The 23086-nt window shown below is 42.1% G+C and overlaps 2 non-coding genes across 2 annotated transcripts; both read right to left on the bottom strand.

The window, feature by feature from the left end:
- Nucleotides 1–9593: 9593 nt before the first annotated feature.
- On the bottom strand, nt 9594–9665 carry TRNAA-CGC. The gene has a single exon. It is a non-coding gene; the product is annotated as a tRNA-Ala (tRNA).
- Nucleotides 9666–10001: 336 nt separating this feature from the next.
- Nucleotides 10002–10072, bottom strand: TRNAG-GCC. The gene has a single exon. It is a non-coding gene; the product is annotated as a tRNA-Gly (tRNA).
- Between the last annotated feature and the right edge of the window lie 13014 nt (nt 10073–23086).

The following is a 23086-nucleotide window of genomic DNA, read 5'->3' as shown; positions in this document are numbered from 1 at the left end:
TTCTGGGGAGCATCACAGAGTAATTGTAGTCTAATGTAATGTAATGTAATCTAGTCTTCAGTTTATATACCGGGTCATCTCTTGTCGGAGCTCGGCTTGGTTTACAAGAAGTCAAGAAACTAGAATATACATAAAATAAGGAGAAATAAAAGATAATAAAAATTAATTTAGTCTATCATAGAAGGAAATCTTTCAATGTTAACAATTGGTAGGTTCTGCAGGTAAGCTAATTAGATATTGTGAGAGTAGCAGGGTTTTTAAGGTTTTCTGAAATAATTGCAATTGGTCTATCATTCTAATAACACCAGGAAGTCCATTGCAGTCAGAGCAAAACATCCTGACAGCCACAAAAACTCAAAGAACCATCACTATGTACTTTTACTTTAGGAAAGGGGTACTAAACTAAAACTAAACTAAAACTTAGTTTTATAGACCGGGTCATCAGCCAAATGGAGCTCGACTCGGTTAACAGTAAATGGTAACATAATACAAAAGAACAAAAAGCAGGAAATCTAAATTAAAAGAAATGGTTCATTTTCATAAGTCTTCAGAGCTTTCCAGAATAGGAAGAAGGGTCCTACACTTCTTAATGCAAGCGGTAAATTATTGCAAAGCTCAGTCAGTTTGAAAGCGAAAGAGTAACTGAATCTCCTGATAGATCTATTTTTACCCCTAAGGGAAGGAAATAAAAGTTTTAATTTATGAGAACTTCTTGCAAGATGAGATCTATGCACATTCCAGTCTAAAGGAACCAGAGTAGTGAAATGCCAAATAGGATCTTAAATGCAATATAAATGCATTTAAAGTGAATTCTAAGATGCACTGGAAGTCAATGTAATTCTTTGAGCAATGGAGTGTACAATTTTCAAATAGTTCATTTAGGGGCCTTTTTTTTTTAACTAAAGCTTAGCATGCACTAATAGAATTAGCACACACTAATCCACAAATTCTATAAAAAGTGCTAAAAATTGCATGTGCAATTATGGTCATGTACCCAAATTGTGCATGCAATTTCATTGTGGAGCAGATTCTCAAAACTTACTGTGCTTGTAATGATAATCGGCTCCAGCTGGTTTAGCATGGCAGTATTTTACCGGCCGATTTTCAAACTGACTCACCGCGGTCTCTTCTGAGCTTCCTGGCAAACTCTGCCATGCAAATGTGTTATAACAAGGTCATGAATATTAAAGCGGTAGTAAAATGAGCTCATCAATATTTAAATGAGCACTCCTGGCAATTCGCTATCACTGCCAGGTGATTCTCCAAGCGCTGGCTTTTGATGACCAAAAATTGCTGGCTGGTCCGAGGATGTCGGTACTGCACAAAGCACGTCTCAGGCATGTGTTTCTGGCTGTGGCTCATCATAAAATTTAAAAAATATATATACCAGCCACATCAAATATGGTAGTATTGATGACCAAAAATTATTGGTCTGGGGATGCCAGTACTGTGTAAAGCTCCTTTCAGTCATGTGTTTATGGCTGTGGCTCATCGTAAAAATTTTTTTTTAAAGTACAGCATTCACATAAATTATAGTAGTTTGGGAGACGTGCATGTGACGCGCGCATATAACATGTGCATATATTGTGCTCCAATAAGGCATAGACATAATATGTGTGCCTATGATGTTGCTTTTACTGGCACAAATGCACATTTACGCCTCTTTCTGTGGTCTATTCTGCACATGTGCTGCTAGATATCACCAGCGGCTCAGCTCATGTAAATTTGGCGACCCTCCGCGAACCTCATTTGCATGTGTGGTTTTCCGAGAATCACTTGTCTTTTTGAAATTGTTACATTTACGGCCGTGATAGCAGCTTTTTTTTTCCAGCGATAGTAGAGAATCTTCCTATGAATAACAAGCTAGTTTTTATCAATTGGCTTCTTAACAAGCAATTATTAGTGCTAATTAAAATCAATTACAAGTTATGTGCGTAAATTTAAATGCATGACTCAAAAAAGGAGATGTGGAAATGGGTGAATCATGGGTAGATCGGGGGCATTACTTTCAGTCAGTGGCATAGTAAGGGGGGCAAGGTGAGGCGGTCTGCCCCCGGGCGTCATGTTGGTGGGGGCGCCGGCACCCCTCCTCCTCTCTGCCCCACCCACTGTATTACTATTTAAAAGGGGTTTTCAAAAAAAAAACCTTCAGTCACTTTTCCTCACTGGAATGAATACCAGGAGTTCGAAATAGTATACAAATTAAGTTTTATTACATAAATATAGTATTTTTAGCCATAATCATTAATTAAGTACAGAGTTTGAATCAATACGTTACCGGTTATTGCATCATCACTCCGTCGGGGGACCACAATCAGGAGGCTTATTCAATATGTCATCACACAGCTCATCGGCAGTGGAAAAGTCCCTACCTTTTTTCAGGGAAAGCACCATTTATATTGTACTTTTTACCCATCCCCTCCTTTTGGGTTGGATAATCAGACGCGTGCTAATCGCATGCTGAGATGATGTTTACCAATCAGTAGGTGTTAAAAACATCTGGCCTTACTCGTGAGCTGATTACCCATCCCCTCATTGTGGATTGGATAATCAGGCGCGTGCTAATCGCATGCTGAGATGATGTTTACCAATCAATAGGTGTTAAAAACATCTGGCCTTACTCGTGAGCTGATTACCCATCCCCTCATTGTGGATTGGATAATCAGACGCGTGCTAATCGCATGCTGAGATGATGTGTTTCTGTGATCACCAATCAGTATGTGTTAAAAACACTTGGCCTTACTCGTGAGCACCACGTATCTAAGGCAGTCTCACTGAATATCAATATTCCTTACATACCATTCGTTTCTCATTTGTATCACACCCACTGATTCCCATTCCTCCCCTCGCCATGCGTGTGCCCCCTTCCCTTCCTCCATACATCTAGTTGTTCACCACTGCAAGGAACGTGTTCCTTGCGACCGCATCAGCTCTCCCGTTGGCGTCGCTTCCAGGTGCCGCACATAGGAAGTGACAGAGGGAGAGCCGTCGGGGTCGCGAAGAGCAAGTTGAAGTGGTTACTACTAGAGGTACTGGGGAAGGGAAGGGGTGGGTGCACGCATAGCAGGGGGGATCAGGGAAGGAGCGGGGGAGGGGCAGATGTGAGGGTGGGGGAGGGGTGCCTCCACCCCGGGCACCTCTCACCCTGGCTACGCCACTGCTTTCAGTAATATATGTAATTATAGACCAAGGACAACTGCCCCCGAAATTTAGGCATGGGCATATGCACCATGTCTTTGTTAGTATAAATGGCTGTCTATATATATACTATAAACTTTAAAAAAGCCCAAAAACCCACCGGGAATTATGTACTACTGAGATATCTTTTCTTTGTTCTTTACATTATATTACTACACTCAATCGGCAGTTCATATCAGGACTTGTAACCCCTCCCCCCCCAACTACCCAAAATATGTCCTGTAGCTGAAAATACCAGCACTCAGAAATCAGAAAATAACAAACCAAACACAATCCCAAGAAATACCTTGAAACTCTTAAGGCTGAAACTTTTCTAAACACGATCTACCTTTATTTGTGGCCCAAAGGATATCACCAGCAGCAGCCAATCGCATACACTACCCTGCTACTGGCATTGGTGTCTGTTCTCTACTGTGTGCCTGCCTCTGTTGAAATGGAAGTTATGTCAAAAAGGGTGGGCCACAGTAGTGAGAAGATGCCAGTGTCAGCATCAGGGCAGCATATGCAATTGACTGCTGGCAACGATGCCCTTTGGGCAGCAAATGAAGGTAGGATCATCCCTGGTGTGGACGATGATCACGCCAATTTTGGGGGGCCATGGCCCTCATGCTCCATTCTGATGCCTATGAGTGAAAAGACACATTGGGTCCTTGTTTTTCAATGTTAATAAAGAAAACTCTGGAGGAATTGCTGAAAAACAATTTCACCTTGTTTGCTAGCTCTAGAGCAGTGGTCTCAAACTCAAACCCTTTGCAGGGCCACATTTTGGATTTGTAGGTACTTGGAGGGCCTCAGAAAAAATAGTTAATGTCTTATTAAAGAAATGACAATTTTGCATGAGGTAAAACTCTAGTTTATAAATCTTTCCTTTTAGCTAAGTCTTAATAATAAATATTGTAATTTATAGCTAAAGAGATATATAATCAAGAAACGGTTTTATTTTACTTTTGTGATTATGATAAACATACCGAGGGCCTCAAAATAGTACCTAGCGGGCCGCATGTGGCCCCCGGGCCGCCAGTTTGAGACCACTGCTCTAGAGGGTAGCATTTTCTAAGATTTGCCCCTCTAGTTTTCTCTTTGACACAGCTTTTTTGGTAAAACATGGCCATGTAAGGCATAAATATTTATTTGGTGAAATTAAAGTTCTTGTTGCTACATTAGTGATTTGCTGTTTATTCTATGGAAACAAATGCACATCCAGCAGTGTATGAAACAAGGAAATCAAAAGATACACTGAAAGACCAGAATTTAATGGTCAGTGCACAAGAAGTAATACCTTAAAGGTGAAACAGCATGGGAAGCTGATGATGTTCAAAGGAGTAAAATGGTCATAGGAGCCAGCTCTTTGACAGCCAGTGGGTGCTAAGCACCCCCAGTACAAAGCTAGTGGGTGCTGAGCACTACCAGTACAGAGAGGGGGTCATTTGTATTGTTTGGCATCCCAATCAGTTTGAAATATTGATGTCTATAATTATGGTCATAATTTGGACAGACACTAAGCAACATATTCTGATATTTTGAATAAGTTGCTGTCTCTGTAATATTATTATTATTTAAGTATTTATATACCACTTATAGCCTAAGTAAGACCACAGTACCTAGGCAACTTGGAATTAAAGCATGAAAGTGGAAATTAATATCTATTGCTTCCAAATATGGTTAAAGATCATTCCAAACACACATAATTACAGACCTATGCAGAAATCTGATAACTGAAGGTCAAGGTGGATGTCAAATGAAAATCTCAGGTGTAGTCACCACATCCTTTAATTAAATAGGAATGCCTACAATGGATGGGATGGATTTTTCTCTAGTGATCCAGAGAGCTTCACATTTTTTTTGAGGGGGTGGGGAGTTAAGCTTCAGTTTTTGGGATGAAAACCATCTAACTACTGCATTTATGCAGATATTTAGACTCCAAGGCCAGGAATAGAGGAGAAATCAGGAAAAGCCACCAATTAAATATTTGCAAAGAAGAAGCAAGTAAAGTACCTCAAAATTCCAGATAATAGTGATTAAAGGAGGGTGAAAAAAAATAAAATATGGAAGGGGGGGGGCTAAAATAGATCTCTATGGCACCTCACCCTACATGTCAGTCCATAAGAGGTACATTGCAGATCACCCAAAAGGTTTGATTGTCCCAAAAGGGCTTAAACAGTGTTAAAATGCTACCATCTATGACAAGATCTGCAATGCTGGGGCCAGTCATGGTTGACCTTGGAATTCAAACAGCAAGATGACACAGTCCAAGAGAGTTTCCAGCCTCTGCATAAAAGAGGTCTGTAGTGGAACAGGAAATCCTTGCTGAAGGAGGGGAGGAGAACAAAGCAGGGCCTTGAACCATATGGCAGATCAGTGACTAATTGTTTACTTTTTTAAGTGGACTCCACTTGGTCAGACACAGAGTAGTGACAGCCTTCATATGCATACTGCTGATGTTTCTCAGTCCCAGTTCCTGGCAACACTTGGCTCACTGAGATAAGTCTGAATACTCAATATAGAACGATTCAACCCTCATCCTAGGAATCTACCTAGAGGCAATGTTTAATGACGGGCAACAAAATGATGAAAGGGATAGAACAGCTCCCCTACAAAGAAAGGTTACACAGATTAAGGCCCAAATTCTTTAATCAGGGCCTAAAATTAGGCACCTATTTTGGAGGCGCCCAACTAGTTAGGTGCCTATCTAAATTGAATAACAAGCTCAATTAAACTTTTTAACCAGCACTGTTTGAAACATAGGCACCTATCAAGAAAGTGCAATTCTGTAACAAGGTGCCACTAAAAATGTAGGCAGACTTCAAAAAAATAAGCTCTATGTATGTTAGGCGTGGGCGTGGCATAGTGTTAGGCGCCTTCGTACAGAATCACTGCTCTTAAGCATGCTTAAGCGCTCGCATGGGCACCTACCTTTTAGTTGTGCCTAGAGCTGGCCTATTTAATGGGCGCCTCCAAAATAGATGCCGCTCAGCGTGATTCACTAAACAGCACCCAATTGTGACTGAATCGCGCTGAACGGTGCCTATAATGGCGCCTAACTTTTGGCCACTTCTCATAGAATTTGCCCCTAAGGGTCTTCAACTTGAAGATGAGATGACTGAAAGGAGATATGATAGGTCTATAAAATCATGGGAGTGAGAGAAAGAGATGGTTGTTTATCTCTCAAAAAATGCTAAGATGAAGGATGCTCCATTTAAAACAATATTTTTCCACTCAACACACAATTGAACTGTGGAATTTACAGCAAGAAGATATGAACAAAGCAACTAACATACAGGGGTGTTCAATAATTTATCTGAGTATGAAAGAAAGTAGCAAATGTGTTGAAACAAGTCTGTACATGTCTCAAGGTTACACATGCACAGTTGTGGCTCGGTGCGAGTCTAACATTCCAAGAGACAGAATGTCAGGAGAGTTCTCATTCGAATCAAGTAAGAAACTGCTAGATTTGGAGCAACGTTCAATGATAACATTTCTCACAAAAGAAGCGAAAAAGCTAAAGGAGATCCATGAATATATGACTGCAGTTTATGGTGAGTTTGCCCCATCATTCTACAAAGTAAAATTTTGGAGCAAGCAGTTTAAGTGGGGTAGAGAGTTAATGGAAGATGACCCTCACACTGATCACTTTGCAGGAGTCAATCAAGGAGAAAAGATGAGGAAAACTCATAGCAGGCTTACTGCTTCTTCACAACAATGCACCAGTGCACATGTCACGACAATCACATGCTGCCATCTGAGAATGTGGGTTTCAGTGGCTAAACCATCCTCCACCTTACAGTCATGACCTGGCTCCCCTGGATTATTTCCTGTTCCGAGTTATGAAGAAATCTCTCTGTGGACAGCGATTTTCAAGTGATGACAACATCAAGGAAGCTGTGTTGTCCTGGTTTGAAGGTCAAACAGAAGAATTCTTTTTTAAAGGGGTTAAAGTCATTACAGGAAAAGTGGATGAAGTGTGTGGAGCTATCAGGGGACCAAATTGAAAAATAAAATATTTTTTTTTTAAACTCTTTTTTTTTCCTTCTGAGATAGATAAATTATTGAATGTCCCTCATACCTGGGTTTAAAAAGTTCCTAGATAGGTTCTTAGAGGGAAAGTACAGAAACCATTATCGGCCATGTAGTTTTGGGAAGCTAGCAATGGATCCTTGGTGACCTGGATTAGTCATTGTCTGAGACAAGATGCTGGGCTTAGTGCTGAAATACAGTCTGTGCAGAGTTTATTCCCCTATTTTGTACCTACATGAATAAATACTACTGTGATCCCAAGTTAAGGCATCTACCCATCCCTACTTTTATGATTGGACTGGGCCTGAAGGACTTTCATTCTCACCCAGCATATTTTTTATACTGAGTCCTCTGTACACTTCTAGTTGCCACATCTGAAAAAAAAAAACATACAGTAAGCCCCCGCAACTTCACGGTTTGCGATTCGCAGACTCAGCAATTCGCAGTATTTTCTGACTGCCTCGTCCTGGTACTAAAGTCAGGCTACACCAACCAGGAGCTGCTTTAACACGCTATCTGGCATGTTAACGCAGTTCCCTGATTGGTGTAGCGTGTAGCCTGACTTTAGTACCAGGAAGAGGCGGTCGGAAAATACTGGGAATGATTTTCAGCACCCGCTGGCGCCCCAGCCCTCTCCTGCTTTCGATCAGCTCCAAAACCACATTTGAGGTTGCTCCTGGAATGGAACCTTTGCGAATTTTGGGGGAGTACTGTATAGAGGAACTTTCCTATGCATTAAGCCTATTTTTAGAGTGGCCATAAAAAAGGGCTATTCTCTATCACTAAATGATAGTCCACAACACCTGGCTATTATGTGAAGGTAAAGGATATCAATGATTCCATCCAACCTTATTCTCTACCTCATTTGAGACTCTGATAAACATTCTTATGTATGATGCAGATCCTCAGCAGGCTATCGTGAGACCTCTAGGTGCTCAGTGATATAGCCAACATCTTCACAGATAAGTTACTCTGCATTGCTATATTATGAATAAACAGTAAATATTAAAAAAATAGAGAGAAAATGAAAATTTAACTATTAGATCCTATGAAGATGTTAGCTATATCACTGAACACCTAAAGGACTCACGATAGCCTGCTGAGGATCCGCATCATACATAAAAATGTTTATCAGAGTCACAAATGAGGTAGAGAGTAACACTGGATGGTAGCATTCGCATGCAGCATGCAGCCATTGAAAAACATTGCTCAAGGGTCAAAGAAATACCTATTGTTGTACATGGCACCTTAATTTGAACTGGAAAGGTGCATGCTAAGTCTGAACCCCCAAAGACTAAATAGGTTAAAGGTCTTCAGCTTGGAGAAGAGACAACTGAGTAGGACTGAATGGGTGAATAGGGAATGATAGTTTACCTTTTCAAAATCGTGCTAAGAGTAGGGGACATTCCATAAAACTAATAGGTAGCATGTTACATTGGAGAAAATATTTGTTCAGTCAGTGAACAAGGAGGTGGAGGCAAGGCAATTAGCATAGTTGAGTTTAAAATAGGATTTAGCAAACTCATGAAGAAAAAGCCCATAAGCTCATTATTAGCCATGTTCACCTGAAAAAGTCACACTTATCTCCAGTGTGAGCAACAAGGAATGGATTTACTCATTGAATCCTGCTGATTATTTGTTACAGCGATTGGCTGCTGTTTGAGACAGGATTCTGGGCTTTGTGACCTTTGATCTGGCCCAGTATGTCACATGTACGTTCTAGCTGGTTGCTACTTCTTTCCAGTGTGAACCTACATCAAGTAAGGAGTTAAAACTTCAGTAATTGAAAAGTTATCTGTTCCTTTTTACTGGAAACAACTAAAAAGATACACTACCGCAATCAGAAATAATGGACACATTTTTAAAAATCAAATTTTCCCTATTTATACACAGAAATTAAAATTGGCTTTGTGGCTGATAGCACAGGCTAGCGCTTTTCAGTGAGCATTATCCACTTAATGACTGCTTTTGTGTAAATACAATTGCTACAATAAAAAAATGTATAAATAAAAACTCTATTTTGGGGGTAATATTTCAGGGAAGTTACCATAATCATACATTTCTATGACACCGACTGCAACTTTTGGAAAGACAAATTAAATTTTGGAAGTGCAAAGAAATAGCACCTCCGATTCTCTTAATAACCGAAATCTAACAAACTGCACCTAAAGTTCTTGAAAGAGGAGGGTGGGGGAGCTGAACAAGTATTACTGTAACTACAGAACTCTTTCATGTTCTGTGCAAAGTAAACAAAATGGCTTAAAAGTAAATTTTAAAAAGGAAAGTGTTTTTACTCTTTTTTTAAAACTACACTATTTTTAAAATGACAAGTTAAGTGTCTAAAGAGATGAAATGCATTTAGGCAAAAATATTGTATCAGCTGGAGATGCCGGGGATTGAACCCGGGACCTCACACATGCGAAGCGCGCGCTCTACCACTGAGCTACATCCCCTAGCTGATGACATCGTTCTTCGATAGCCTACCTAATGTTAAGCTCATCACTATTTGTTTTATTATATTTTTTAATGTGACAAGTTAGCAGGCTCGGGGTTTTTTCTGGTTTTTTTAAATATTTTTTTTACAATATGTGTTTTTCTCTATATTTTTAGTAAAACAAAAACAAAAACCCAAACAGTAAATATTCCAGAATGAACATTAGGCATATGTAAGATGGAAGCTTCCATTTGAAAACAAAATGAGTTCTGCTTTGAAAGAACGTTTCGGATGTTTTATTTTACAAATATAGGGGGTACTTGCTGTATAAATTGATTAATATAAAATGATACGTTGCATTGGCCGGGAATCGAACCCGGGCCTCCCGCGTGGCAGGCGAGAATTCTACCACTGAACCACCAATGCTTCCGTGCTTATCCTTTTTACTCCATGTTTACTTGAACTTGTTTGTGTCGCAAGTTATGTACTGTATGAGTGTACGTAAATGGTAAAATGCCCTGCAGAAGGTGGCACCCTATTAAAGCCACAAAGTGTCGGGGATTTAAAAAACTACAAGGATCTGCTCCAGACCTTACAGCTCTGGGATGAAGAGGGGCGGGCAAACTGTGATGTTTAAACTGGAAGCATAATTGCAGGGTTGAAAGAGTCGGGGCTTGGTAAAAGTATCCCAGTGGACATTAGGGTCGCAGTAGTGAAGAAATAAAGTTTTCCTCGCTGAGGTGTTGATGTCTGCGAAAGGACTCTGTTTTAACATTATTAGCTGACTGGGGCAGAGGGATCCTGCATACCTCAAGGGCTGCTAGGTTTTGTCTGAAGATAGTGGCTGCCTGGGGCTCAGGGGGTTAATAAGGCCCGAAGCTGCCGTGGGAACTCAATGTTACAGAAGTGACTTCATTTGTAGGCTCTGTGGAATAAAAGGGCAGCTCTCTTCTTACAGTGTATTGTATAAAATAAAACCGACTGTGACTCAGCTCTAGAACAAGCCAAGGAAACTTGTGTGCTTTGTTTTAATTATTTTTTTATTTATGAAGCAAGAAATATGGTTGCTGAATTTTGTACTTTGCTGTTCAATTAGATTTACAAATCTGGTAAGCACTTCCGGTAAGAAAGTTCTGGGTCACAAAGGGGTCCTTTTACTAAGCTGCAGTACACAGTAGTGCGCACTTTACCGCAGATTAAAAGGGACAAGATCAGGTGTCCCGCAGTAGTTTTGGAATCATCGTGCACTACCTATGTGCTAAAAAATACAGCCATTTGATAGCCGTGTTAAAAGTGGCCTTAGCGTGTGGGAAGCCCATGCACTAAAAATAGCGAAGATTACTTTTTAGCGGAGCTTAGTAATGGGCCCCATGATTTGGAATTTTGAAAAAAATAACTAATACCAGAGCCACTTAAGAGAACAGTGGATGATGCTGCATTTGGTTATGGCATTTAAGAATATTTTAAAGGTTTATTTTTTTAGTAAAGTAACAAACCAACCGGTAATGATGTAAGAAACTTATTTTATTTTTACTTTTTTAGGTTCTGCTTGCAAGCCCTAAAATGATCAAAGCGATGTACTTAAGAACATAAGCGTTGCCTCTGCCGGGTCAGACCAGGGGTCCATCGTGCCCGGCAATTCGCTCCCGTGGCGGCCCCCCAGGTCCATGACCTGAAAGTGTTCCCTACCTAACCTAAAATATCCATACCCTATTCGCTCAATGTCCTGTAAGGTAAACCTCTATCTGTACCCTGAAGTCATTCAGTCCCTTTTTGAACCCCAGAATTGTACTCTGTCTTATCACCTCTCCGGGAAGCGCGTTCCAGGTGTCCACCACCCTCTGAGTGAAGAAGAACCTCCTTGCATTCGTTATGAATCTGTCTCCTCTCAGTTTTTCTGAATGACCTCTTGTTTTAGTTGTCCCTGCTAGTCTAAAGAATCTGTCCCTCTCCACCTTCTCTATGCCTTTCATGATTTTATAAGTTTCTATCATGTCCCCTCTCAGTCTCCGCTTCTCCAGGGTAAAGAGCCCCAGCCTGTCTAACCGTTTGGCATATGAAAGGTTCTCCATACCCTTTATCATCCTCGTTGCCCTCCTCTGGACCCTCTCGAGTATTGCCATGTCCTTCTTGAGGTATGGCGACCAGTATTGGACGCAGTATTCCAGATGTGGGCACACCATTGCTCGATACAGTGGCAGGATAACTTCTTTTGTTCTGGTAGTGATACCTTTTTTGATAATGCCCAACATTCTGTTCGCTTTTTTTGAGGCCGCTGCACATTGTGCCGCCGGCTTCATTGTGTTATCCACCAATACCCCCAGATCTTTTTCTTGGCTGCCTTCCCCGAGTACCCTCCCTCCCATCGTATAGCTGTACATGGAGTTCCCCTTCCCTATGTGCAAGACCTTACATTTCTCCACATTGAAGCTCATCTGCCATTTTTTTGCCCACTCACTCAGTTTGTTCAGGTCACTCTGCAGTTCTTTGCATTCCTCAACAGTTCTGGCCTTGCTGGAGAGTTTTGTGTCATCCGCGAACTTGATAACTTCGCACTTTGTCCCCGTTTCTAGATCATTAATAAATATATTGAACAGCAATGGTCCCAGCACTGACCCTTGCGGAACACCACTTGTGACCCCTATCCAGTCAGAGTAGTGCCCCTTTACTCCTACCCTCTGTTTCCTGTCCGCCAGCCAATTTTTGATCCATCTGTACACGTCCCCTTCCACCCCGTGAGTCCACAGTTTCTTCAGTAAGTGTTCTTGGGGCACCTTGTCAAAGGCTTTTTGGAAATCTAGATATATAATGTCTACTGGGTCACCTTGGTCCAATTGCTTACTTATCCCCTCAAAGAAATGCAGTAGATTTTTCTGGCATGATCGGCCTTTACAGAAACCATGCTGGCTCGACCTCATCAGATTATTTTTTTCTATATGCTCATTGATACCTTCCCTGATCATTGATTCGACCATCTTCTCCGGAACAGAGGTTAAGCTCACCGGTCTGTAGTTTCCCGGGTCGCCTCTCGATCCTTTTTTGAAGATCGGTGTAACATTCGCTATCTTCCAGTCCTCCGGGATTACCCCTGTTCTCAAGGACAGGTTGCAAATATGCTGCAGTAACTCTGCTGTTTCATCTCTGAGCTCTTTCAGTATTCTCGGGTGGATCCCGTCTGGGCCCGGAGCTTTGTCCGTTCTTAATCTATCTATCTGCCTGAGAACGTCTTCGAGGCTTACCTCCATGCATGATAATTTCCCCTCTTGATCTCCCCTGAAGATTTTTTCCGGTTCTGGCACACTGGATGTGTCCTCTATTGTAAAGACCGACGAGAAGAACTTGTTTAGCCTACCAGCCACCTCTTTTTCCTCTTTCACCACTCCCTTCCGGTCACCCTCATCCAGGGGCCCCACCTCCTCCCTCGCTTGCTGTTTCCCTTTCACATATCGGAAAAATGGTTTGAAATTTCTTGCTTCCTGGGCTAGTCTCTCCTCATACTCTATCTTGGCTTTCCTGACTACTCGGTGACATTCTTTTTGTTGCTTCCTGTGCTCTCTCCAGTTTCCTTCAGTTTTGTCCTTTTTCCACTTCCGAAATGATTTTTTCTTGTCTCCTATCACTTTCTTTACTTCACTGGTTATCCATGCAGGGTCCTTTGTCTGATTCTTCTTGGAACCTTTCCTAAATCTTGGTATATATAGGTTTTGTGCCTTGTTTACTGTGTCCTTGAATAGGGACCAGGCTTGCTCCACAGTCCGAGTTTCCTTGGAGCTGTTTCTGAGCTTCTTTCTCACCATTTGTCTCATGGCATCATAGTTCCCTTTCTTGAAGTTAAATGTTGTTGCCTTGGTTCTCTTTCCCATAGGTAGTCCTACTTGCACTTTGAACTGAATCATGTTGTGGTCACTGGTTCCTAGTGGTCCTATGATCTCCACATCCTTCGCGGGGCCTTTCAGCCCATTGAGGATCAGATCCAGAGTCGCTGATCCTCTCGTTGGTGCCTCGACTAGTTGTTCCATGAAGCAGTCCTGGACTGCTTCCAGGAACTCCGTTTCCCTTGCACATTTTGAATTTCCAAGACACCAGTCTATCCCAGGATAGTTGAAATCTCCCATAACTATGGTGTTTGGGTTCTTGCATTCCCTTCTCAGCTCGGCTACCATTTCTTTCAGAACTCACCCATACTATCTCGTCATGGTCCAGTTTGCTCCATTAGATCTTCCAGGTTCATTGTGATGCATGTCAGTTCTTCTGAGGCATCACCATCAAAGCTCAGACTCATTCTCTGAGGGTCATGACCTCTTTGCATCCAGCACATGCAATACAACCTCTCACCAGCTGGTATATATCTTGCTGCTGGAAGATGGTGGAGCAGTTATGTGGAGGAAATTAGGGGTTGGACAATTTGCAGTGTAATGGAGTAGTTACCAGGTAGATTTGAGGGTGGGGAAGTTTGTGGGGTGGTAGGACAGTTGCTAAGGATAGCTTTTTTTTGGGGTGGTGGTGGTGGTAAGGGCATTTGTGAGTGTATTTTAGAGGCTGGGACAATTTGCAGGGTGGTGGGATAGTTACATGGGATAGTTTTTGGATGTGGGGACAGTTTGTGAGGTAATTGGAGAGTTGTAGTGCTGGGCAGTTTTGAGGGCAGTTGTAGGGGGTGAGCCAATTTAGAACTTTGGGAAAGTAGAGAACAAACGTGAGCTAGTTTAAAAGGAGGCATTGGTGACAACATTTCAAAATAATTTAGGGTGTCAGACACAAAACAGTTTAGCCTTCCTTGGACATATTAATGAAGTTTGCTCAATATTGGAGGTGCTCAGCACCCATTGAACATAAGAACATAAGAATTGCTGCTGCTGGGTCAGACCAGTATAATATAGAGGCTGGAACTCCTCCCACAGAAATGCATTAGACCCAGTGACTTAGTAAGGGGGTGCGGGGGTGGGGGGGAGAAGGGTCTGCTCCAGGCACTTTCTTGGTAGGGGCATCAGCATCCCTCCTCCCTCACTCCTTCCCACTCCTCTCCCCACCGCGTGCACGCCTTCACTCCCCCCCCCCCCTTCGGTATCTCTAACTCTTCACTGGCACGAGCAACAACTCCAACCTGCTGCTCGTGCCAGTATAGGCTCTCCTTCTGATGTCACTTCCGGGTCCTGCGCCTAGGAACTGATGTCAGAGGGAGAGCCGATGCCAACGTGGGCAGCAAGTTGGTGATGCTGCCCACACCAGGAAATCTAAAAAGGTATGGGAGAAGGGAAGGGGGCACACGTGTGGCAGGGGGGGAGGGGTCAGGGAAGGAGTGCCTCTCACCCTCACTACACCACTGATTGGACCATTTTATTTTCTGGGGAGGGAGGGGAGGCTTATTTCTCTGGAATTCTGGTCCAATTTGACCCATTTATTAACTTGATGTGTCATTTGACCAAGTTTTCCCTTGTACCAACTTTGGTCCCATTCTTTGACAATTTTGGAGAGTTATTTTGCCCCAGACATACACAGAGATATTCTTGACCCAGCCTGTGCAATTCTTTCCTACTTCTGTTTTGTTGGAGTGTGTGGCGCAGTGGTTGGAGCTATAGCTTCAGCATCCTGGGGTTGTGGGTTCAAACCCTGTGCTGCTCCTTGTGACTTTGGCCAAGTCACTCAGTCCTTCATAACCCCAGGTACGTTAGATAGATTGTGAGCCCACTGGGACAGATAGGGAAAATACTTGAAGCCTACAGAAACAAAAAAAAATAAAATAAAATACACCATAAAAAAAAAATTACAATAATCACACACACTGAAATAAAAAATTTAGGGGCCCTTTTACTAAAATATAGTACAATCCAGGTTTAGCACATTTTAACATGGGATTTTCCTGCACATTAAGCTTAGATTTAATGTAGCACTAGCAGCTCTGCGTAGGAAAATCACTTGTGCTCCGGTTCACCACTGGACCACTGGGGATTTTAAAGGTACATGGGGAAGGTGGGATGTAGGTAAAAGTTATCACAGTCGGCCAGAACAGGAGGTAGGAGGGATCCTTCCTGTCCTGGCCCACCAGGGAATTGAAAGGTATGCGTGGGAAGTGGGAGGGAATTGAAAGTTTTTAGAGTCGGCTGGGACAGGAGACGGGAGGGATCCCTCCTGTCCCGACCCACCACTGGACCACCAGGCCTTATGGCAGGCCCAGTGGAGGCCTGCAACAGGTCTGGGAGGGGAGCGGGTAAGCGCTGATCTGAATATAAACTGAGACCCTGTAGTACTTCCAGGCCCAAAAGGACCCAAGGCCTGTAAGTCCAAGAACAACACTGTACAATTTCATGACTTGTTTGTCTCTTTTGACCGTTGCTCTGGCTGACTCATGGCTTTAGCCAGTTGTACCTGAGTTCTTGTCAGTATTACCTGGTGTCTGTTGATTGTTGTGCAGGGAATGCAGATGTCCTCACTGACCGTGTTTGAACCTTTGGATACTAATAACAGCAGACTTTTGGGCATGTGCTATCCTGTGTATGTTTGAGGGATAAACATTGCACACTATAAAAGAAGCCATTCAATGTTGTTAAGCTTGTAGCTCATCTGCGGAGTGAACACGAGCATTGCCCAGAAGCCCCTTCCAAGGAAATGTCTGACCGTTCAGGGGCTACTCAGTTTGTGAGTTTCTATCCACGGTGATATAGCTTTTCTTTTCTAATAAATATTATATGTAGTTTTAATAGAAGTTGGTGTGTGTTCTACTCTCTTTATAGAAATCGGGGGGTTGTCAAAAGTTTTGCACTGGCCTGTTGTACTGTATGGCTAGGCAGAACAGACCCCCTAATTTTAGGCCATTTTTTTGGCCCAAAAATCTTGGCTTATATTCGAGTATATACAGTAAGTGCCTGAAAATGACCATGTGCCATTGAAAATGACTATGTGGTCAATATGCAATTTTACCAGTCAGGAACGGCGCCTTCCTGTTTAAATTGCTTATTTAGAGCAAATCTAAATAAGCAATTTAAACAGGAAGGCGCCGTTCCTGGCTGGTAAAATTGCATATTGACCACATAGTTTTTATTCTCTGCAGCTGAATTCAAGTTTTAAGGCAGAGAAGACATTACTAGTCTATTTCTATAGGAGTTCATTTTCAAAGCACTTAGATATACAAAGTACCACAGGCCCTATGGTACTTTGTGTTTCTAAGTGCTTTGCAGATGAGCTCCATAATCATTTAGGAATGCAGAATTTATTTCTAAATATGAATCCAAGATTAAGGGGGAACGTTATTAACCTGGGCTGTCATTAAGATGTGTTGTATTATGGTTATCCCCAGTTATTAGTAACTAGGGGCTCCTTTTTCTAAGCTGTGCTAGCGGTTTTAGCGCGCGCACTAGACGCTAACGCCATCATTGAGCTGGCGTTAGTTTAGACCAGGGGTCCCCAAAGTCCCTCCTTGAGGGCCGAATCCAGTCGGGTTTTCAGGATTTCCCCAATGTATTGAAAGCAGTGCATGCACATAGATCTCATGCATATTCATTGGGGAAGTCTTGAAAACCTGAATGGATTCGGCCCTCAAGGAGGGACTTTGGGGACCTCTGGTTTAGATGCTTAGTGTGGGGGGCAGCACATGCTAAAAATGCTAGCGCACCTTAGTAAAAGGAGCCCTAGGTCTCATTGCATAAAATGGGACCAGTGTTAAAATAACATGAATTAATGGTAAAATAATCTAATCTAATCTAATCTAATCCTTAGGTTTGTATACCACATCATCTCCATGTTCGTAGAGCTTGACGCGGTTTACAGTAGGAGAAATACCTCTTAACAGTAGCCCATATCGATAACTAAACCCCTAGATCTTTATATATTGGAGGCTGGTCCCATGGCTCACACCTATGTGGCTGAATCTCCTGGCAAGGCCAGCAGGAGTTGGGTTTGTTGAAAAAGCAACACATTTAGGGCTCCTTTTACATAGCCATGGTAATTGCTCTGATGCCCATAGGGATTTAATGGGCGTTGGAGCATTTGCCCTGTCTTTTTAAAAGGGGGAGTTAATTTGGGGTGGGAGGGGTAAGATGACTGCCAACAACACAATATCTGCCTGGAGCAGCCTGCCCTTTCTCTAGACTCTTCTTTCCTTTATACAATGGTGCTCCTTTCATTCTTTTACTTTTTAAGTTACAAATGTGTAAATTGCCCTGCTGCGTTCATAGGAAGGGCAATATATTAAGATCAATAAACCATAACCAGTGGCACATCTCAAAGGAGTCTTCCTTCTGTCTCATCAGGTTTTCAGAGATGAATATTACTCAGGCAGGCCAACCTGGGGTTGGGGGCAGGACATTTAACTGGCAAAAAAAAAAATAAGTGATATGAATAAATAAAATAAATAATCATTGAAGACCTCATCCTCCATGTCACACTTAGTGGATGCATTGGTGGTAGGGGGGGGGAGTTCTCATGCACTGCAGCACAGATTACCTTTAGTATCATGTTCAGTTTCCCCACATTTATAAATCATACCAATGAAAAATATGACCTGGGTAAGTCCAGTGCCCATCATGAGTTCCATTATGGATCTCATCACAAACACTGCACTAGCAGAATAGTTAATTAATCTGCTTATGATTGTTCAATAAATCCCTAGGAGTCTGAAGTACCCACTAGCCTCTTTTCACTGGGCTCCAGGGAACACTATATAAAGGAGGTGACAAGCAAGAGTTTGTAAAATCCGTCCTAATTCTTAGCCCGCATTTCTGGCTTTCAGAAGGCCTGGGGGCAGCTGGTTTGTCACTTGGTTAGAATTAAATGCGCTTGGACAGAGACTGTTTAGCCATTCAGACACAGCCTGACAGAGTAACAAATTGTTTAACCAACCTGGGGAGATTCTGCCTAAGAATTAGTTTATACAGATAGCAGCATCTCAAAATGTTATCCCAGTCCTTCCTTGATTTTTTTTTAGGAGAACAAATAAAGCAAATAAGCCAGCGTGCTAAAATGGTAAAAACTGAATTTGATGGTAACTCCTAAAAATCTTTGGGTGTGCATTAAAGATTTGCAATAGCCTAACTATCTCTAACATTAGTCATCAGTAAATTGTGTAAGGAAAGATTGTCGGTTATTTCTTAGCTAGTTTACCTACAAGAGAGAGGTTGAGGGGCCTATTTTTAGGGGCCAAGAAGGCACCTATTTGGAGCCTAGTTTATAAAGGAAAGTAGGTGCCAAAATGTGTATATAATTTTGGTGCAGTTACACCAGGGGTGTCAAATGTCAGTCCTCGAGGGCTGCAATCCAGTAGTTTTCAGGATTTCCCCAATGAATATGCATGAGATCTATTTGTATGCACTGCTTTCACTGAATGCTAATAGATCTCATGCATAGTCATTGGGGAAATTCTGAAAACCCGACTGGATTGCGGCCCTCGAGGACCGACATTTGACACCCCTGAGTTATACCAACTGTGAAAATGCTCGGGCCTAGAAGCTAAAAAAAAATGCAGAAATCATAGCATTTCATCATTTATGTGCCTCATCCATTCTTTGCAAAGACTCCACCTGTATCACACATTTAGGTGCCAGTTTATAGAGCAGGACATGATCAAAGTACTGGCATTTAAGCAAGCAAGTACATGTATGTCAGGACTCTGGTAATGGATTTGATATGCAACCAAAGCAGCAAGACCAACTTAACCTGTAGACCAAGTAAGGTTCTAGCCTAGGGTGCCAGTGCTAAAGGACACCAAACGCACAGGGCCATGACATCACCGGCTCATAAGTTAAGCTACCCTATGACTTCCCTCCTCCTTCTTTTGACATTGCTGCCCTGTCCTGGCAGGGTGTGGACCAGCATCAGTGTCAGTTTAGCACTGCCTGACGCTGGCCTATGAAACTACATACTACCAAGAATAGGCAGAGAGGAAGGAAATAGGGGGGGGGGGGAGGCAGGGCATGGACCGGAGCGGGATGGACCATGGACCAAGGGGTGTAGATTGGGGCACCGTAATCTCTTGAGCTGACCCTAAAAAGCAATTTATATATTATACTTAGCTACTTTCTCTACCCTTAGTGTGGGTAGAGAAAGTAGCTTTATGTGCTTAAAATGAGGGTTAAGTGACTTGCCCAAGGTCATAAGCTGCAATGAGAATCAAACACAATTCCCTAGACTTCTCAGCCCACTGCATTAATTGATACTCATCTATTCCATTCACTTATTTTCTTAACACCTTTTAATGCCATCTTTATCAAATTAACCCCACCACCAAGTGCTTACATAAATATAGATTTATTGCATTGGTAAGGACTTTTACAAGGTCATATAAGGTGAGTTCAGTTTTAACACAGTGTACAATGTTGGGGCCAGTCCAGTACATTGGATCTTATGGATCTTTTCATCTTCTGGTGCTTCTCTTATGAACACATGAGCTCACTTATGAGAAACACAAAATAATCTGGTCCACCCCCCTCTCTCTGGCAGTGGCAAAACAAAGATAAAGGCATTGCGGGGCTGCTCTATTCATCCTTGTGGCTGCCGGCTCTGCCCCAGAACTGAAAGTGATATCTGAAGTGGGTGGCACCAGCAGCCATGAGGATAAATAGAGAGGCCTCATGATGTCTTTATCTTTGTTTTTCCACCTCCAGAGAGAGGGTGGGTGGGGGGAGAGACATGCTGGATGGAAGGGGGAGTCAGGGCATCAGCCAATGCACGGAAATGGAGAGAGAGGAGGTCAGGTACTGGATTGAAAGGGAAAGAAAGGAGGTCAGGTGCTGGATGGAAGGGAAAAGAGAGAGAGAGAAAGACACTGGATAGAAGAGTAGAAAGAGAGGGAAGACACTGGAGGTAGCAGATGCTGAATGGAAGGGGGGGGGAAAGAGAGAAAGGGCAAATACTAAATGGGGAAGAAGAAAGGAGACAGAGTTAGTGAGAAATTGGGAAATAAGAGGAAGTGAAATAGGAGAGCCAGAGTGAGGGAAAGAGATGGCAAGTTGTAGGTAGACACAGCAAAAAAAAAAAAGGGAAACTGCAGGTTGTATAGTGTATAGTAGGAAAGAAATCTGGACAGAGGCAGAAAAATAAATTGAAGAAAACTGAGTGGAAAAGTAGAAGAAAGAAGAGCAAAATGACAAATTGACAGAAAATCTTGGCAAGAGAGTTAAGAGGAAGACAAGGAAAGCAGAAACCAGAGACTGGGACCAACATATTTAGAAAAAGTAAATGACCAGACAAGGTAGTAAAAATGAATTTTATTTTTAGTTTAGGATAAAGTAGTGTGGTAGCTGTGTTAATAAATGTTAATAAATAATGAAAATGGAAATAAGGTGGTATCTTTTTATTGGGCTAATTTTAATACATTTTTTAATTAATGTTTGAAGATCAAACCCTCCTCCTTGTGTCAGAACAGGGTACTATAACTCACTTTCCAGTTTGTCTTGTAATGTTATTTATGTTCACACAATACTGCTAAATTAATTATATATATACTTTTCTTTTTTCTTTTTTTATTTTTTTTTTCTCTCATTTTTTTTTTTTTAAAAAAATAATTTTTTTATCCTGTAATCTTATTGTAAACCAGCTAGATATTAATTTGATAGTTGGTATATCAAAATCAATAAAACTTGAAACTTGAAACTTGTATACTATCTTGACCTGAGGAAAAAAATTTTGGCCTCTAACGGCTAATTTAAAAATGTATTTAGTACAATAAAATGGTATCATATTATCCTATAGTGTACTGATTGTAATATATCAGTTTTTGAAATGCACTTCTGCATGTTTTACAAAGCCACGGTAGAGGTTTCTACCACGGGACAGTGAGGTAAATGCTCTGATGGTCATAGGAATTCTTTTTTTATTTATTTATAAGATTTTCAATTTTAGATACAAGCATTGCTTTACACGATGCTACAGATCCAGAAATTATATTCAATAAGAGTTATAAAGGAAACATTAACTATATCTTAGGAATTCTATGAGCATTGGATTATTTACCTCACCGGCCCATGATAGAAACCTCTACCACCGCTTTGTAAAAGCCAGAAGTTATATTTTGCACAATATAGGGGAATGTGCATAATTTTTTCTCTTTCTCCAGTGTTGCACTGCTTGGGAAAGCATCAGGAAATGGGGTGGAGAACATGATGGGGGGGGGGGGTTGGAGCTGTAGAGGAGTGCATCAGGGAGAGGTTTGGAGAACATGGGGGGCTGTCCCAAATGATGTTTATATTGTAACCCATTATCAGTAGTAAAAAAAAAAATTTTAATAGCTTGACAATTTTCATTTTTCAGGTGCCATGTGCACCTTTTTGAGTTAATTAGATGTGAATGAACCAGCTGAATTAAATATTGTTAAACTAGTAGATGGAATTCCTATTAAAACAGAAGTCACTGGGGGCTGAAAAAGGAGAGACATTTTTATGTGATGATCTGGGTGTTTGATTTTTATTATATTTTAAATAGAGGTAGAATGGGGTTGATTAGCCTTGTTGTATTAGCTGCTTTAAGAGAAAGAGGAAAAATTCCTTTCAGAACATGGCATTAAGGAATGCAGTTGTTTCAGTGTGCTTTATGTAGTTTAATTTTGTGGTTACCATTATATATTGTTAATAAGATTATATTATAGTGTGTGTATATGAAGAAGGAATGGCATTACAAATAGCACTATTATTAAGGGGGGACGGTGTCTGGGGCAGATTAGAGAATGACACGGTGGTTGTTACCCGCGGCTAACCCGCCGAAATGGTGACAAAAAAAAGGTCACCACGAGTACGGGGACAAGGCCATTCACCGCCCTGTGGAGCGGTGGTCTTGTCTCCTCAGTTAAAGGAGTGAGCACGCGAGGTGAACAAGCGCACGGTCCGGCAGCCCCCTCTCTCCCGCAGGCCAGCCGGCCATGCATTTACCTTCCTCCCTTCCCCCTCCCTTCTCTTTGTGACGATTTCTATAAGGCTATGCATTGTATTGCAACCGGAGCCTTGAAGTCACGTCGCATGTGGCTGCTGGAAAAGTCTCCTTCGACGCAACTTTATGTTTCTGGTTGCATCAGAGACTTTTCCAGCATCCAATGCAACACGACTTCAAGGCTCCAGCTGCAATACAATGCACAGCCTTATAGAAATCGCCACAAAGAGAAGGTAAGGGGATGGGAGGGAGGGAGATGCACAGCCGGCAGGCGGGAGGGAGCTAATGGATCGCGTGAAGGGTGCTGGGGGGGGGAGATGGAGAGGAGAAGATGCTGAAGCAGCCTGAAGGGAACTGGGGAAGAAAGAGAGGGGAGAAGACGCTGGAAAATGGGGAAGAGAGAGTAGGGAGAAGACGCTGGGAAATGGGGAAGAGAGAGTGGGGAGAAGACGCTGAGAAATGGGGAAGAGAGAGTGGGGAGAAGACGCTGGGGAAGAGAGAGTGGGAAGAAGACGCTGGGAAAGAGGCTAGATTAAGAATATTTGAATCACTATCCCTTTTTGACTCTTCCCTATCAATCTCCCCTGC

The sequence above is a fragment of the Geotrypetes seraphini genome, chromosome 5 (genome assembly GCF_902459505.1).
Source record: "Geotrypetes seraphini chromosome 5, aGeoSer1.1, whole genome shotgun sequence".
Classification (NCBI taxonomy): domain Eukaryota; kingdom Metazoa; phylum Chordata; class Amphibia; order Gymnophiona; family Dermophiidae; genus Geotrypetes; species Geotrypetes seraphini.
Note: the sequence above shows the minus strand (reverse complement) of the source record. Positions and strands in the feature narration are given on the sequence as shown.